This window comes from Falco punctatus, assembly GCF_963210335.1.
Source record: "Falco punctatus genome assembly, chromosome: 2".
NCBI lineage: Eukaryota > Metazoa > Chordata > Aves > Falconiformes > Falconidae > Falco > Falco punctatus.
In genome coordinates, this window is record NC_137581.1 from 122,072,743 (window position 1) to 122,090,550 (window position 17,808).

A 17,808-nucleotide genomic window follows, 5' to 3' on the forward strand; every position below is an offset into this window, starting at 1 on the left:
AACATAAAACACACAACTGGGACCCTTATTGGCAAATCTTAGTAAAAGGTCAAGAGGTAGTTACTTCAGGTCAAAGTTGAGCAATAAAAGCAGGCTTATGAGGAAAGTTTATGTTGCCAGCATTGATACATCTGTCACCTGCACTACAGATAAAAAGCAAATAAGCAGTTAATCAATAACATCCCACAAGCACTAGCATTCACACATAATGTATTTTAGAAAGTGAAGGAAAAAAGAAAACTCGGTACTTATTTCCTTTCAGTCAGTGGCTTGAATTGAATTTACCATAGTAGCACATCATATTGTTCCCTGCAGAAAAATGCAAAGCTTAGGCCTTTAGGAGTAAGTCTCTTGTGCTTTACTGGTTCCAAAAATGTCAGTGCTTGTCAAAGTGTTTTTGAAATAAAACCAAAACCATGTTAATAAAATGAACTTTCCAAGACAATGCTGGCCAAAACTGATTCTTAGATTTCTTTTCAGTAATAAACTGCCTCTGTGGTTGCTGAGTTGATAGGGAGAAGGATTTAAAGGGCCAAAGCCAAGTTCTGGTTAACTCAAAGACAGTAAAAAAAGCTCTCAAACAGAGCACAAGCCCTCCAATAAATGGAAACACTTTTGCCAAGGGTGGGCAGAGCTTAGCAAAATCCAGCTGTGCTTTCAAAAATGGCTGTAATCATTATTAGGCTTCCACTTGAATGTATTCCAAGACTGGAATACTTGTGGGTACAATTTGTGATATGATGCTGTAGATTACTGGACAATACTCAACGCATTAATGCAGAATTCACGGGCTGAGTGTTAGCTCACAAGAGCTACCCTGCCTATTTATTAAGTAGTAACTCCCTACATGAATTAACAAGGCAACAACTGGAAGGATTCCGTCCCATCTTATCCCAGCCTTCTTGGATGAATAGCTCCAAAAATATGCTGCAGTGAAGGATGGAGGCGTTCATGATGAACTGAGTTCCTACTGTGCATGCAAGCTGCATGCAAGTCTGGGCAGGGAGATCTCAGAATTGTTTTGCTGTGTGTACATATAGGTAGAGACACAGCAGGAGTTTCTGTCCCCCACAGAAGAGGTGCAGCAGCTGGTTGTTCTGTGCCTGTTACAGGAATTCCTGCTCTCCTCCAGTTCCACCCACCATAGATCATTTTAGAAGTTCTGTGCAGTACAGTCCAAGCTGCTACTGCAAGTGTGGTTTCTTAGTTCTTATACTTAGGAACTCCTACATTACCTTTTAGAGATCTGCGCATAATTTACTGTGTCAGGAAACATGGAAAAGATTTTAGGACTGTTCCCTTGCATTACAAGCTGCAGCTAAAAACACTGCTTGTATTATCCTGGAAATAAAGAAAACTCTATGTTTTAAACTCCAAGACTGATACTTGATTAAAGATTCATTTGCAGCAGTAATTTTTTTTATTTTTGTAGTGCTATAAAATTATCAGACAGCTTTTAAGTTGTCATTTAAAGGAAATCCACTCATCTCAGCTGGCTTTTGCAATGTCACCTTCATTGCACTTTGGGTTTAGATTGCTCTTAAGCAACCGATTGCAAATACTTGGTATCTGAAATCCAAATTACCGATTAGTTTTGGCATGTGATTTTTTATGGTATATCTCTGTTCCACAGTCAGGGCAAGATAGCTCTTAGATTCAAATCTCGAGTGCCAAACCTGTCTTTCACCGAGTTCAGAATTCACTTGCAATGACTATATTATTCTTTTGAAACACCCTATTTTCAACGTGTCATCTGTCACTTATGCTGAACGCTCTCAAGACCTCCATACAAAAGGACTGTGAAACTGAAGCAAAACAAATTCAATTTGTGACTGCTCAGAGTAATTTTCTCTGCTATATGCCTTCAACTTTCTAGTCTTTACCTCGTGAAAACAAGTATTTAAAAAATACGTGGTAAGAAACCTACTATATTTTTAATGCTCCATTCATCAAGCGTATTTTGAAAGCTGGAAGCGTAGCTTGCTGGATACTCGCACATAGAGCCTTCTCCTCCAAAAGGAGGAGCGCCTGCCCCGGGGGCGAGCAGCTCCTCAGCACCCGCCGGGCCCGGGCCAGCCCCAGTGGCAGCCGAGACACGGCACCGGGACAGCAGCCCTCCGTCCCAGCACCTCCCCGCCGCCACCAGGGCCGGGGCCCAGAAAGTCTTCTGCATCCTCAGCTGCGTGGAAGGCTTTGAGGCTTCAGGAGAACGTGAGGCGTTGTACCTGAGGCCCACAGGCTGTCGAGATAGCAGGGGTTCGTGTCCGCGGATTCAATTCAGCGACAATCTCGTTGAACAATGTCACACTCTAATTTAAAAAAATAAGCCACAAAAAAGGCAAACCCCCAATTATTGTTTAAAACACTGTAACGGAAGTAGCCGATAAGCACTTGCATCCAACAACGCCTGCACGGCAGCGCATCAGCCCCGGGGCACCGTGGGAGCTCCGCCCCGCCCGGCGGCCGTTACCCGCCAAAAACGGTGGCGGCGCGCGCGCGTCCCCGGCCGCGTTGGGGCCGCCGTAGCCCCGAGGGAAGGCGCCATCGCCCCGCGGGGCGCCAGCAGCTCGCCGTCGCCGGGCTGCGGGCACGGCGCGTCCCTGGCGTCGGGGTGCCGCCTCCCGCCTCGTGCCGTCGCCCGCGGTACTGGCCGGCTCTGGCGTTAGCGCCATGTCTGCACATAGGCCGGGCGGAGATTGATGTGGCGATTGCACCTCCCATTCCCAGCGGAGATTGGAGGGTTGAGGCGAGCAGAAACTGCCCACAGTCCGGTCGGCTGAGGTGCTTTTATGGAAACACAATGTGTTTGAGGTTTCTTGGGTTTCAGAGATACAGCCTGGGGGCTTTGCTTCTGTGTGCCAGCCCTCGGTGCCCCTTTGAGAAGGATCTGGGTAGCATTAGCTCGCACAGATGCGGACAGTGCTGGAAGGCCAAAAATGAGGGGGGCGGGGGGGGGCTCCACTCTTAGCTGGAAAGAAAATGTCGAGTCATGTGAGGAGGCTGCTCGGAAAGAAGGAAGGCTGCTCCAGCACACACCACAGGAGCTGCAGGACCTTTCAGATTTCCCCATCTGGATGCAAAATTGAGGCCACTGTAAGTTAAAAAGAAAAAGAGAGAAATGTACGTTTTCAAGTTTAGGGTCTTTGGACTTAAAACTAAAAAAAAAAAAAAAATTACCTACAAAAAGAACTGCTGTATATGGGTATCTAGTATAACGAGAATAACTGGTCTTGTGAAGTTAAAATTCTAAACCACCCCCAGTCCCCCCAAAATACCACATGCTTTGGTAGGATGTGATGAAAAAATTATGAAACTACTATACTCAACAGGCAGGGAGTTCAGAAGGCAAACAGCTGAATGGAACAGCTTTACCATTTCTTTCCAATGTATTCTCTCCACCCTGTTTTGTTTAGCACAAAGGTTTTTCAGGGTGAATCTTTTTGATCTATTTGTTACATTGCCTAGCATGGCAGAGCCCTGAGTCACGATCAAGGGTTTAAGACAAAGAGCAGCAGCAGCTCCTGAACCTGAAGGCTTGTAAATTGTACATGGAGCGAAGCTGACTCCTGGACTCCTGCTCTAGTCCCTTTAACACACTCTTGCTTACACAGATGATTGGTATGTCTGGAAAGATATTATACTACAAATGCTTCACCTCCCTCTCCTGGCTGCAGAAGCATCCAAGAACATCACATACAGTAGATTAATGAATGTATCCTTACAAGCACCCTGGCAACATCACTCTCATTTTAGAGGAAGTGGAGGCACAAAGAAAGTTGCTGGTGTAGCATTTCAAGAGATTGCTCCTGGCCAGATTCTCAAGTGTCTTTCCGTCATGATGGGGGCTAGTTGGAGAGCTTGGTTCCCATCTGGGTACCTCAATGAGAACCAGATTTTCATGAGTGCTCAGCACCCAGTAGCTCTCGCAATGGCACTCACAGACAAATTTTCTGAAAGGTTCCTTTGATCGTCTGTCTGCTGCTGCCTCAGTGGAAGCAGAGAGCTTCTGAAAAATCTGATCCTGTTTGTGGGTGGTGATCACTTTTCAAAATTCTTGCTTAAGTGACCTGGCCAAGGATGCAGACTAAAATCTGAGCAGAGCCCACTTTGCTTAATCCCTAGGCCAGTGATTTAACCACAGACATATCCTTCCATCTTCAGCAAAGAAAGAATAGACACTATTTGGGGCAGGAATCAAAGTGCCAAATAACTGCCAGTACTCACACCTGCCAAGAAAAATGCCCGGATACTTGTGGGCAACCCAGACAGCCACATTTTGGTACTTTCCTGAGAAAAGATTATTTCTAGTAGCAGTGCCAGAGTCTGGCAACCTGGATTATGCTCTTTCCAGATGTACCTATTTCTTTCTGGGCTAAAACCCTTCTGAACGTGCCCTCACACAGGCACACCCTCCCCACTCTTCCAAAAAAAGAACAGCTATCCAAACACTGTACTGTCTCCATTATCATTAGAGCGCCAGGCATGTTTGGGCAAGACAGCACTATTTTGTGTAATGATTAAGAAGCAGTGGTCGTGTCAGTGAAGATTCTTGTTTTCATTGAATATTTCATTCATTTCTGAACATAAGCAACCACTTAGCTGCAGTTGTGCTAGATGCAGAGGAGGAAACACATGCTATTCTTGGCCAGACTTCACCTCTGTGGGAAGCAGCAGCCTCCTTACAGCAGCCTCCTTACAGCAGCCTCTGTAGGCTGCATGATTTAGCTACATTGGAGATTGTCCTGAACCTCAAGCAAGGACCTGCCTCCAGATTCTGAGTACCTGAAAGTGTGAACATGTGCAAAACCTCCCAAGCCCAGCCTGGATCCTGTGTTTTATGCTCTGTTTGTGTGAGGTCCATTTGCAAACAACCGTTTCCAAAGCCATGAGCTCAAGGCTAGCTTAGGAATTCCCCTCCAAGTTGACCATATCCATTCAGCTGCCACTCGAGATGCTGCTCTCTGTGTCACTCACCATCAATTTGTTGGACTGCCTATCACAGGACTCCATCTTGGAGTCAAGCTTTCATTAAGTGTTCTCTGTCTCACCTCTTCCCTCAGCTTTCAGACCACCTCCTGAGTCATCTGAGTCTGGTAATAGGAAGAGAAGGCATCCAAGTCACTAGTGTGTTTTAAGGGAGTGTAGATATCTCATGAAAACTACTGAATGAAAATGTTTACAGAAAAATGGTTTTGTAAAACAGCTCAGACTAAGCTGTTTGTGAGGGTTAAGATCAAGCTATATAAGCCAAAAAAGGCAGCTGTGTCTTTTCTAGCTACAGCTAGGAACAGCTAAGTATACTGGACAAATGTTGGAGCTGGTGGGGATGTGTGTGTAGATACTCTTCTAACAGAGGATTACACCTAGAAGCAAGTGTGAACTTTTGGGTTCTGCTCCTGCAGGTTGTTTATGCAGACAGTTAAGTGCACATGCGTTAACATTCCTAAAAATTTACAGGGAATATCACTTGAGGAACTTGGATTATGATTACTAGTTTTGTGGGCCTTCATGGTTTTGTCAGCAAATTTATAACTACAACTTTCCACTTCTTCCATCATTCAGATTATTTTTTTAAAATTTTTAATTCTTCTCCTATCCTTGGAAAAAGACAACACATTTCTGAGGAAAAGCTGTGTTCTACCAAGGTCAAGAAGTCTGTCTTGGGCGTCCCCTCTGAACTCAAAAACTGGCAACAGTACAGAAGGTCTTAGTTTGGAGAGTAGTAAAGATGATCAGGGGACAGCCTGCTGGTAAAAGTCTGGAAGATGTGATGCTAGAGCAGGCATATCAGAAAGGCCCTATGGGAAAGGCTGGAGGATTTAACTCCTGATGTGCCTTTGAAGCAGAGCAAACTGGTATTCCAGCGCTGGCAGGAAAGGGTGACAACATTAATAAAGGTTGATTGACCTTTCTACACAATTGGTTTACTCTGGAACCAAGGTCTTCTGTTGTGGGGCTGTTACATTTTCCTTCTAGGCCTAGATCCCCTAGCACTAACTTTTCCACCTGGTCTTAAGTGTAGTTTGGGGCTTGTGTCTTTGATATTAATTAACAAGGTAGCACAGAGACTTCAAGGTCTCATACTTACAGGTCTCATACTTAAAGTATCTCATACTTAAAGTATCTCATAATGAGATACCATTACTCTGGGAAGGTTATGTTTCTGTCTAATTTTCTCTAGAAATGCACTCCAAGAAATGAGAGATGTTTCCTTTTACAACTAATGCTTGTATTTCCACCAAAGAGCCATAGTTTTGAATTGACATGTTCTTTGAAAAAGTTTTGCCTAAAGATTCCTGCTTATTTCCTTGGGAAATAATTGGAATCACTTATTAAGTAATCACGTAAAAGTGGGGGAAAAAAAATCCACATTCAGGAAAGGACAGTCAACTTTCCCATATCTCATTCTTCTCTTTGTGCCCATGAAAATTGTCACTTGGAATCACTGCCTACTGACATAACTGTTGTAAGAACTCGGGTCTCATTCTTAACCCAGACAAGCATTAGAGAAAACTGTTCTCTGGAAGCTACACAGTTCAGCCTCCCTAAACGGAGAAGTTTTCCAGCCTTCATAGATTCATCCATGACAAAGCAAAACACCTCCAAGCCTGACTGATTTTACACAGCAAAATAAATCACTTTTAAAGTGTTTAAATGTCATTGTGAAAGTGAAGAGATGAAATGTGCTGTATATCATCTCTACAAAACCAGAAGTAGTTATATTATAAATAAACAGAGTTTGCTTGGTATTAGGGACATAGGAAATTCCATTCAAGAACAGACAAATGGCACATCTTGTCTGGTATCCTGCATCTGGCACAGGCCTATAACAGATGCTTAAAATACTTGGCTTTCTTGGTCCCGCAGTCTCCCCTGTTCCACCTACCACCAATGCTAAAAATCAGACAGTTTTCCTAACCTCTGCTGGGAGTCTCATTCCTGCTGACTTGGCCAGGGGAATACATATTTGCCCTGTGTGATACTTTCTACACCGGCTGGTACCTAATTTGCCTGAACTGTGCTTCTGACTTTATCAGAACGTATATGGTACTACTGCCTGTATTGCCTATGTAGCCAAACAAAGCAGCACAAAGGTGAGGACTATGCTTGGCTCCAGAGAAAGGGGAAAGCAAACTCCTCACTCTCACTTGCACATAGCCAGCAATATGCCTACCAGTAGCCTATTACTAATCAGCTGCCCTCTTCCTGTCGAGGCACCGCCACCTAATTGCTCCCTACTACTCAATGACATATATCTTGGTGTGGCTTTCTTAGTAACTTTTATAGTTTAATGCATGATGACTGAAAATTAAATTATTTTATTGTCTATCGAGCAGAGTTCACTTTTGTCATTTCAGAGGTTGTCAAAACACGGTTCATCTGTCCAGCAGGTCACATAACACTTCTTTAGTTGCCTGGTGCTTCTAGCCATTGTCAATAGAGTGATATGCCTGCACCCAACAAAACTGACTATGGCACTCTCCGTTACTAGAAATGTACTTCCCACAGACTATGTCCCTTTGTTTTCTGCAATCTCATTCATAACCAATATTAAATTCAATGGCACACAATTGGTTAAGGGCCTCTAAAACAAGATAAATGAAAAATCCAAACCTTTCCATTTGAAAAGTTAAAGATTAGAAAACCCCTTTGTATTAATTACATTACACCCTCTTTGTGTTCTCCTGTGAAATAGAACAGTATTTTTAAAAGGCTAAAGAGAACTTACAACTATAGGTAACTACCATATAAGGTCCTTCCACATGTCATCTTACAGAAACAACAGAAAGAGAAGGGCGGCTATAGAAATTATGACACCACATGTCTAAGATATTGTTAAAAAAATTAATTTGAAGGAAAAAAATGCTAAGTGTCCTTTAGTTTGAGCATATCATTCAGTTGCTGAACACTGCTCTTAGGGAATGACCTAATAAATCATTACATATCAATAAGGAAAAACTGAATCCTGATGGCGTGCCTGGGTTGTTGGGTATAGTTTCAGATGTCAGCTTTCTCCGTGCTTAAGGATTTTCTGATTTTGGTTCCATCCTACTGAATATAGCATTCACCGTCAAAGATCCAAATCTAGAGCAGATCTTCAATCTAGCTGCCCCAAATTTGTATCCACAAAGAACAAGACTTTGCAGTATTAATCTTTTTGAAAGGATGGACACACATCAAAGCTACTGCAGTACCAAGTAGAAGTTTGCATCCTTTAACACATTCCAAATCGGCCATGCATTCAGTGATGGCCAGGCTCAATATTAGAAGGAGCTCTGTGACTTTCTGCACTTGTCTCATGTTGTAAAAGAGGAATGACTTTCAGAATATCTGTCTTCTTTCAGTCAGGAACAGAACTAGAGGTTTTTCAAGGCAGACAAATGAGTCAGCCACTTGTTCCAAATAAATGGAAATGGTGTTCCAAGTTTCCTAGACAGCTTTAAAAACTGCACAGAACAATTCAGCTGTTTAATATATTGTGTTCCACACTTCACAGTTAAGAGGACACAAGATCACATGCTTTTTGTTCCAGATATGTTGTTTTACCCACAGCAGTCCAAAGCCATTTAATTTTGTCTCTCTCCTTGACATACACGCTGCTCTTCTTGCTTTTACTGTTCCCAAGAACAAGAGTAGCACTTCAGAGTAAAGAGCAGCAGCTGAGGTTTCCAGACTGCTGCAGGTACCCTAAATAATACTAAGTGTCTTAAATGTCCATGATTGCACTTGCCTATTTGTGTAATGAGGGTGTTAATATTTTGGTTTCCGAGGAGGAATGTTGTAAACCTTAATTAATCTATATCAGTGACAAAAAAAGGCATGAGTTACAACTTTAACTGTACAGTAAAATAGAACATCTATGTGGATAAATAATTATAAGGAGATATATATAACTATAAACATAATTTCTTTACTGCAAACCTTGCCTTAACAAGAAACATAACTCCTTCCTCCCTCAAGAAAACTGAATACACTGACTCATGTCTTTGTTTAAGTGTCATGGTAAATTTGTTCTTTTATAACATGTAGTAGTTCAGCTTTGAACTTTTGATTTTTGGAAAAGGCAGAGCGGAAAAATGTTTTCATGGGAGAGGAGTGCACATTCCAGAACTGTCGACTGTTACTCGTTTATGAGGGGAGGAAAAAAACTACTTGGGTTTTAGGCTTTAGTTGATGCAATTTGTTGTTGTCTGGTATTTTGTGATAAACCAAAGAGTTTACACTGTACAGTGAAATATTTCAGTTTGCTCTCTCATCTTTCCAGCTTTTGCTTGTTCAAAACTCTGAACAAGTTTGAAATTGAATGCCACTGGGGAGAGAAAAATTAGCTTTGTATGAATAGAAATAGTGATTCATTATAATACAAAGTAGTCCAAGGAGAAAGTAACTCGCAGTTTACTGTGAATTATAGAGCTACACACAAGCATAATGTGCAGTTGCAGACAATATTACTCATAAAAATAAAACAAAAGAAAATGTGAGCTCTTCATGGTGTCTTCTAATGTGAAGAACAGTTTTAAACACAATTTTCCTGTGCTGTTTCATGTTTATTTAATGTATTAACATTCGATTATGTCAAAAATATTAAAACAGGAAAACAAATTAAACTTTATGTAGCTTATTTATTCAAGTAAAGTAAAAAATACTTCTCTGCTGTCCTGCATATTTTGAAGAGTATTATGAACATGCTTTCTTCCCTTCTCTTTCTAGAAAGAGAAGAAAACACAGATTGTCAGAATCCTTCAGATTTGATCCTTCGCACTGTTAAGATCTCTTCATTACTGGATGTCAAGTCTGAATATCAGCACCAGTACATTGAAGTATACTCTCCCATTAAGCTGAGGTAATTTTCTTCCTAATGATTCAATTGTTCAAAGCATTTACAAAAGATGCCCTCCCACCTCCCTATTCCCTACCAATAAAGACAGTTCTGGGAAGAACATTATATGGCACAATATACCATCAGTTGATGTGAAAGACATGAAAACTGATGATTTGCTAACAGGCAGGGAGGTTCAGGCCCCATTTATTACTACACATTTAGCAAGAGCACATTAGTTAAGCTTACCACACTGAACTGGGTTTGGAAAGCGATTGCAAGTGTCAGCTCCTTTCCTTTCATAAAGGGAATAGTGACATGATAGATGCAACATCCTAGATTCATGGCCTGTTAAAAGGCTACTGTATAACTATTATGGATATGTCAGAGACTGCATTTTTGCTGCATTGGCATTAAGAGCTAAAGTCATTGAGGACAGAGAGCATAATTAATGAAAAAGTCTAATGCTGAAACAATGCAATTAACAAGTCTTTCAAAGTTTCATTTCCTGGGGGAAATTATGGCCATTGAAAAGGATATATCTTGTCATGTATCTTGACAAAGGCTAGAAACTACATGAAAATACCAGCCCAAAGCCAGAGATGAGGAGAGAACTTCTCCATTCACAGATCCAAAAGATGTCAGGGTATTATTCTGGGAGAGGGAGGCTTTGCCAAGGATATCAACTGCTTTTCAGACACACAGTGGTATAAGTTTCTACTTAGTGGGCTGGGCATCCATATAGTGAATTATTTCATAAATATTATTCACTCAGCATGAAAAACTGCATTTATGAATATCTAACAGTCATTGGTTAATAGTGTCATGTCTTCCCTCAAGTACAGAACTGCACCCAGTGCAGGCCTTATGTGGTCACAGTATGTTATAGGAATGGGCAACTTAGGATTCAGACAGGAAGGCAGTCAATTGCAGAAATGTATTAAAAAAAAAAAAAAAAAGAGCAGATGGCTCTGAGGCTGACCACTGGCCCGTAAGTATGTGGATATGCAATTAACTTCAGAACTAAGATACAAGAAAATTCTCAGAAAGTTTTCTTCCCCCACACATCTTTAATGTATCCCCTTCTTTCCTAGTGTATCATAACCAAGATACTGTCAGTTTTCTGTCCATCACCCTAATAGAATTGTACAACTTTCAGAGCATATTAACATGAATCTTAAAGAAGCTGCATTTTTTGATTTGTAGCTTCCTTTTCTCCCCAATCAAAAAAAAAACCTTCTAGAAACACACACCCATTTCTGAATCAGTAAAACACAGTTAATGTAAAGAAGCAATTGCTTTAGATAAGATTTAGGTGGGTTATCACATAAATATCATTGCAGACAAGAGGAGAGGAAAAGAAGAGAAAATACAGCAGTAGGTGCACAGGAAGATCAGCCAGAGGATGGATGTCTTCTTATTAGTATACCTAACAAAGCTGCCTCAGGCACTGCATTTGCTTTCAAAGTAATGGAATTCTATTACAAGACAGCAACCAACATAGCACATAATTCTTTGAGGTCATTTAAAGCCTGCCTGTTAAATAAACATTACTCTGATTTCCACCCCCTGCCCCAAGCATTCATAATATTTCCTGTATACTTCCAGCAATTTTTGTCCTATCTGTCTTCTAAACTATCATTTTGAACCACTGAGAAATTGCCTAAGACCAGAACTCAAGTTTTCAATACCTTTCTCTTATTAATATTTCTGAAGTTACATTTCAGCTTCTGATCAAGGTTTGCTGCAACAGTTTCTCTTTTGATGCAAGTCCGCTGTATGGTACCTTGGATTTCAGCTAGAATGCATAGTATGTCATGTGAACAGTAAAAACCAATATAACTCAACTTCCCCAAAGTAAGTTGAATCAGGAGTTTTAAGGATAATCAAAACCATATTATTACTAGCAAGCAGAGCCAGTAAGTCGTTGAAGCTATATAAATATATTCATACCCACATTGTACTTGATTATCAAAAGAATCTCGCACCCAGGAACACAAAAATTCTTGCTGTGGAATACTGAATAATTGTGGAACAAATAAATGTAGAATACAGTGATCTTTGCATCAGAAGTGCATTGCAAAAGTGATCCCAGTAAAACAAGCTGAATCCTCAGACTTTCATAAACCTTTTATTACTTTCTTAGCAGACATTATTAGAAAACTCAAAGGACTTTATACAGAGCACTGTTATTTACAGAAGTATTTATTGCTTATATTCTTTAAGTGAAACTTATGTATGATTTCATATGCAAATACAGGCAAGCATGCAAGGGCATATATGTTTTTTAGCGAATCTGTCACTAAGTATTTTGGACCCACTTACAGTCTTCAGTAATACCAATAGATAGGTCACAGACAACTTGATATTTTACGTCAAGTTATTCTACATGTGAAAATATATCTATGAAAGTGTAGTAGTATATTTCTTATAGATGTTATTTATGTGCATGTGCCTTTACAGGACTTATGCCTAAACCTAACCTGGATTTAGACTGCCACCACTGACAGCAGAGTATCAATCTCTGTATGTTTCCTCTCTTTGAAGTTTTTTTTTCCTTTTTTTTTTTTTTAATTCTTTTCACTGCTAACTACACAAGCAGATTGATCAATATAAGTGGAAGTTACCTGAAAGCAGCCAACATGGAACACAGTCAATAGCAGTGATTCATGGCATTTTTTACAGTTTGTTATGGTTTTTTTTATGTTCAGAGCCCATATAGGCAAGAAAATATTTCCCATACTGTGAGATGGAAATATTGTTCATCTCTTTGTAGAACAGAAAGCTGAGAAATGAAATTGAAGTGATTTAGACAAAACTGAACGCTTTCCTCACCTCAGAGAGGTAGCACTGCGCAGTTCAGCCAAATTGTGGCTACCTGAAAAAAGGGAAGAATGTGATCACATATGCCTGAAAACACACATTTTTAAGTTGTCCTAAGCACAGTGTAGGCACAGCTAATCTGAATGATTTCACCATGCTGAATTATTTCCCACGTTCCTTTGTTGCTCCTGTAATTTCAAAAAATGCAGAAACTGGGAAGTCATATGATCCGTAGGAAAGAGAATATTATGGTTTCTAAGAAAAATATTTATTACCAAGCAAGCTATTTTGATTTATTAAATGATAGCTTCCCATCATAGTGGGTTTTGATATGGTGCTTAAAACCACAACGGTTGTATGAAGCCAGGACCTTATTTATTTAAAGGGATCCACTAGTGTTTTTCTTAATCGAAATATCAGTTCACAACAATGCCAGGTCCATAGAAGCTCATCCAGGAATAAACTCTTGAAAAATTTTTTTTTTCCAAGAGTGTCCATTAAGCCAATGCAGACAGTGTCTCACTGCTAGTCTTCTAACATTAGATTTATAGGATGTTATAATTAACAACAGGTGATGGGCAGCACTACATGCACAGCAAGCAAAGTGAAAAGACTGGCAGCTCAAAAGCCACTTGTGAATCATCAAAATTTTTCCCCGGATAAATTCAGAAGTAATCCTTATAGGTTTTCTGGCAATTATTTTTTTGGTGGGTTTTTTTAATTAATTTTTTTTTCTTTTTAATTCACACCACCACCCCCTTTCTCCTTTCATGTCAAAGATTAGGGACCATCTTTCTGTTTACAGTTGTGTATCTTTTCGACTTCTATGTTTATCTATCTATAAAATGACACAAATTATGCCTCCCTCACGACTTCTTTAAGGATTACAGACAAGTCCACACAGAAAATTTTAAAATTATGCAGATGTTTAAGACACTTGCGTCTCCATTATTCCAGCACTCTCAAACTCACATTCTGGACAAATAACACAAAGGAAAAGGTTCAAAACGTGTACAGCCTCCACATCAATGTTAAGAAAAGCAGTTCTTCAGCTTAGAACTGGAAAGGAGGGAGAAAGACTCTGAAAAACATGAATCAGCAAAACAAAAATATGTCCCAAATGAATTTTCATTTGCATAGTTAAACAAATACCAGTCTTTTTATTTATTTCTTCTTTTGTGAGAATATAAGTTAGGCAAGGTATGTTGGGAAAGGTAGTGGTTTTGTTTAACTAAGTGAAGAAGGACTTGTATCCCAAATCTACCAATAGATCTAACTTTTATGAATTATTTCCAATGTAGTAACCTGATGTGATCATGATATTAATGAGTTAATTACATGTCATAACATAATGATTATAACAAAGGAGTAATGTTTTTTTAAACATTTAAAAAACACCTCTGTTTTGGATAATTGGCTACATATCCTCATTGACATTAGTAAATATTTTAAATGCATTTACTGGTAGGAAGATATAAATAGGAACGTTAAAAAAAAAATCAGTATTTATACTATAGAAAGTATTGGAGATTGTTCATAGATACATTCCACAGTCTTACCAATATAGGTCCCTGAGCTCCTTTGCAAATAACTCTGATACATGAAATTAATTTGTACTAAAGCCCTTTTAGGGTGTTTCTTCCCTCTTTTTATCCACCCCACCCCAAAATACAGTTGAATCCATAACCTTGAAGGCCTTGGCATTACTATATTAGAGAGCAATGAATACTATTCTAGCTTTGTGTTACCAGGCCACCAGCAGGAACACATGGTGGTAAAGGTTTCAGTTCTCTACAATGTTGTTCATGTTAATTTTTCCTGAGCTTATGGGATTACAGTAGGCATGGATTGGATATTAGCACCTGAGAGAACCTAGGCTGTGACCACACTATATAGGTTTGCATATCCTAACACATACACATGCACTTCCATAATGGAAAGTGATCAGTTTTAATGCCTGTCCTTTGGCTGTGATTGTACAATTTGACTACTGGTCTCAAATCCACCAGTGAACATTAAGCTGTATGTTTACTCAGCACAACCCAAACCAGTACTAACTTCTTAGATTACACTGTATTAACTTCATTGTCAATGGGAGCCTCAACCGACTTTGTTAAACTGCTTTATTGTATAGTGGTTACTATGGAGTGAGATGGTTGCAATGGTGAATTTATCCTGCTTGTTGCAGGGTTTATGCTTTGTTAAAATTCACATAGCAGTGCTTATCTATAGCTGAGACACAAAATTGCCCAGGAGAGCACTTTTTACTCTGGGTAATTAATCAGAGGTGGTGGGAAATTTTTCTTAGTGTTCTTGATAATCTCTAGGGCACCATCCAACTGTGAAGTTTTGGCCTCACTGAAGTGGAAAGCAAGTTTCATCAGTAACTAGAATAGGCCAAGACATTTCTCACAAAGCACTTAATGACCTGGTGTCATCTGGCAAAGTTTCTCTGTGCAGTCTATTTTCGGATCTGGAGAAATAGTTAATTTCTATTAAATATTTCAAATGCATACATAACAAGCCCCATGTTTTGGTAATCATAGGCACATTTTAAGCAAGGTTCTACACATTTCTTAGGGTAAATTCCTTTTTAAATGATTTGAATCGAATCTCAAGTAAAGTCTCTCAGCTCAGAGAACTTGAAATCACATCCTCAATAGAAAATTTGTGGGTTTGCATGGGCAGGGAGAAAATACATAAGACTGTAAAAATGCTTGGGGATTCAAGCACATAGCTAGAAACAGCCTGAAGACTTCCATTTTGTAGAATAAGGCTAGCTTCAATGATAATTTTTTTGTTTAAACAAAAAAATAAACACTCCCTTCCATCAGACAGCCTAATTTAGAGATGTTACTCATAATAAAAATAACTTATTAAAAACCTTCATCCAATAACATTTTATTTTTATAGTGGCTAGGCACAGATTTAAAAATTTGTATATGTAGAGACCAGGTGGAGGTGTGTTTTTTCTTACTGAATTGCTTCAGGATAGTTAAACTTTTGCTGCACAAAAATAGTCAGAATTCTAAAAAGACTGAAAATATTTCCAATTCAAAAGAGGAATCCTCCTCAACCTAAAGAACTATTCAAATATTCAAGCACAAAATAGAGCCAGGTTTCTTAGGAAAAGTTCAGTGATTTAGACAAATGTTAAACCAGGTTGAAACCAGCTCAGCAATTTTAGTTCCTCTATTCAGCTCTTTCAGTTATTAATACTGAGTCAAAAAGATGAATTAGCACTTACTTCACAGTTTTATCAACTATTCATTAGTTTAGCCATCCTTGTTCTAGAAACAATATTTTCCCCAGCTACATCTAGATAAAACAACATTAATTTAAGAGCTATAAAATGTACAAAATAATTGAATCATGGAAAGTTATGGCATATGGAACAAAAGCTTACAGGCTAAATTAAGATTTGACTGATTTTTCATTTAAGTGTTGCTACAACATACAAACTGCTGAACACAGATATTGATGGACAGGTTTACCCAAACTCACAAAGAGCTGCAAGCTTCCTGTTCCTTTTTTTGATTGACCCCTGGCTCACAGTAAACTTGTCTTGATTAAGAACATACTGTGTTATTGTTGAATGCTCTTGTTTTGAGTGCATCATACTAGTTTCACTGTAGCAAGAGCTAACTGAATGCTTCTTTTCTAAAATTACTTAATAGTATTATGAATTCTAGCATGGACATTTCAAAAGATTCATTTCTCATTGTGACGACTAACTCATGTTGTCCATAATAGATTCACAAAGGGATTATTAATTTCATGAGTTTAGTGAAAGTAACTGGCTCTCAGCATTAATTGCAGCCTTGAAAGTCTGTCATAAACAAGTCATTGTAACACCTTGGATTTGAAAGAGAACCCTTAACAGGTAGATGCTTAGATGGATGTAGTTTCTTAATATTGTTTTTTCTACAGGAAATTAATGCTGGTATTTTGCTTTTAGACTGAGATATCTTACTAATTGAGTAATTTATAAAACAAGACATTTCTGGGGTCAAGTTAAGATGTGTGCCGAGAAGGTCTACATTTCAATGCAAGACTTGGATGCAGGATTTGTACCTACATTATTCAGGCAGATAACTTTCACTGAATACCTCCACTGAACAGGAGTCAGGCCACCCACTGCTTGTGTAAGTCTGAATACAAGTTTTGTGTGCCTCAATTCCTATTTTTTGAAAACACACTGATGAGACACTCCTTAACATAGGAGCTTGGATGATAAACTGATTACTCTTTGTGAAGTAATGACATGCTGAAGACTGCTTAGCAATACTCAGTGAACTCAAGTATAGAGCTATATGAATTCTGTCCTAAGGAACTTACAATCTTACTGCTTAACTGTAAGAGACATTCACATTGCTTACCTGATCTGTTTATATGTCCTGTGATGCTGATTCAAAGCAGCTACAGGAACCTCCGTCAGTGGAGTGACTGTAGTTAGAGTCTTTTAAGACCTTCCGCACTGGGGACAGAATTAAGTATCTGCTGATATTTCGTCTTTGATTTGTAAAACTGAATTATTTATGCAAGTGTACATGTGTACACATGTGCATGTACACATGCTTACATATAAATAAGATAGGTTTCTGTTTGGGGAAAAGTGCAGTAAAACATTTCAAGTAAAATCAAGTCATATAGAAACAATACAAACTATGCTGTATTTGGTCTATAGGAGTAAGGGATATGAAAGACAAAGGGTCTTTGCACAACGCAAAATCCATAAAATGTACAATTCAGCAAAAGTATCCTCTGTGTTTCTGTTCCCATATTAAATGAATGAATACTTCGAAGTCTGCTAAAGACATAGGTGGTGAATGCTTGCCTTGAACAAACTGTGCTGATGCTAACTCACATTCATAGAAATATTGGGACACTTGCTGTTGTTGTATTAGGAAATATCCATGGTAGTGAGGGAATGAAGGAATTCTCAACATCAAGGCTTGTCAAAGATCATTATCTAAACTTTACAGGCTTACTTGTAGAGAATTACTAATACCAGACCACCAAAACCTAAGTATAACTGCCCCCAAAACTCTGCAGGCATACACTGTAGAAACCAGCTGTGACATTATTCATATTTGTCTGAGCTTAGCTCTATACCTAGCATGTCACAATTCTGGAAAGTAGAACAAGTTACAGGAAAAGTCAGA

General features: G+C 39.1%; 1 protein-coding gene across 7 annotated transcripts in view; it reads left to right on the forward strand.

Annotated features, from left to right (window-relative positions):
• The window catches only part of COL8A1 (collagen type VIII alpha 1 chain), a 101,114-nt gene that overhangs the window by 12,402 nt on the left and 70,904 nt on the right, over nt 1-17,808 (forward strand). For 5 of the 7 annotated variants that reach the window (XM_080375973.1, XM_080375977.1, XM_080375976.1 and 2 more), the window contains exon 2: nt 9,712-9,844. The exons of the other annotated variants lie outside the window; for them this stretch is intronic. The gene's annotated coding sequence lies outside the window, so the exon portion shown is untranslated. The remainder of the gene's footprint in view (nt 1-9,711; nt 9,845-17,808) is intronic. 7 annotated transcript variants of the gene reach the window in all.